The 1,330-nt window shown below is 37.1% G+C and overlaps 1 long non-coding RNA gene across 1 annotated transcript; it reads right to left on the reverse strand.

The window, feature by feature from the left end:
• Positions 1–298: 298 nt before the first annotated feature.
• On the reverse strand, positions 299–1,076 carry LOC137577869 (uncharacterized). The gene is made up of 2 exons (XR_011032492.1): positions 849–1,076; positions 299–788 (listed from the first exon to the last, which is right to left on the reverse strand). It is a non-coding gene; the product is annotated as an uncharacterized lncRNA (long non-coding RNA).
• Between the last annotated feature and the right edge of the window lie 254 nt (positions 1,077–1,330).

The following is a 1,330-nucleotide window of genomic DNA, read 5'->3' on the forward strand; positions in this document are numbered from 1 at the left end:
TGTTATTAAAGTACAACATTTCTTTGGTAAAAATGGATAAAAAAAAGAGTGATGTACGAATGAATGGTGGTCGGGGCTCGTATATAAAACGTTTCTCCGAAAGACTCGGTCGCCAGAAAAAAGCGCACACGAAAAAAGCGACTTAACTAAATGGTTTTGTTTGAAGAAGGCTACACACCAAACATCCTTGCTACATCTATCGTTTTCACATCTAAATCTAGTAAACACAAGTCTGTTTTTAATCAACTTGATTTTGACACTTCATTGATGAACATTGATTAAAAAGTCAATCGAACCGTAATAGATAATGGGATTTATTTAAAAAATAATTTGTCTAAGGAAAAAGATGCGATCTCCAAAATTGAGACGGATTCTTCTAAAATTGATAGTTCATCACCGAAGCGTTCCAGTTTGCTAATCGAGGTCACTTGGCCGACAAGTCCGACCCAGGTAGGAAACAAGAAGAACTCCATCAAGAGCTCAATTTTATTAATACCACAGTAAACAAGGCAAGCCAAAAGCCACATCCAGTAAGGTGACAACAGCAACTGTTGGTAAAGGTGCCTCTAATAATGTCTACAATAAAAAAAGTCCCGCGCAGTAGCGACTGAAGATGACGATTCACTTGATAGGTCGGATGTGGCCGAAGGAGGAAAAGAACCTTCCAGCCCGCTGAAAGGGCCATACCAAAGACTCGGATGGTTGGGAGCCGGAGGAGGATTTGCATTGCGATGTCTTGATTGGAGAATTCCGCAATGTGGAAAAGAATGAAGGTAAAACCGGCAAGCCTAAAACAACGGTCGAGAAAGTCCAGCAGAAAAACCCAATAATAAGAAAAAGTTACCTACTTATCCCGATAAGGAATCAGTCCAGACTTCAGTACACTGATTTCACACCATACTATCATCCGTGGCTGCAAATATAACTCCTCACTTTCACTGCCATTGCTTTCTGCTATGTCCAATGAATATGACGCACTGTACCTCGTTTCCAAAATACACCTTGACAATTTTTTATTTTGTATACATAAGTGTAGAATAAGTAAAATGTATCAAGTTGTTTTAATTGGGATTAAAAATAATAGGACAAGAATAATTAAGGAAAATTTAAAGTGTATAAAGTTGAGGCGAGTATAAGAATAAACTACTTTGAAGTCGTGCAGCAGTATTTATACAGTTTATTGCCAATGCCTACTTGATGCAGACTCTAAAATTGAAACATCTGTGTGCTACAAAAAGCGGTTATATTGAAACGAATGGAATGGAACATTTTTTTCAAATATTTTTCCTATACATGAAATGTCAATAAATATATGTATTGTAAGACGAAC

The sequence above is a fragment of the Drosophila tropicalis genome, unplaced genomic scaffold (assembly GCF_018151085.1).
Source record: "Drosophila tropicalis isolate 14030-0801.00 unplaced genomic scaffold, ASM1815108v1 contig_593, whole genome shotgun sequence".
In the NCBI taxonomy this organism is placed as follows: domain Eukaryota; kingdom Metazoa; phylum Arthropoda; class Insecta; order Diptera; family Drosophilidae; genus Drosophila; species Drosophila tropicalis.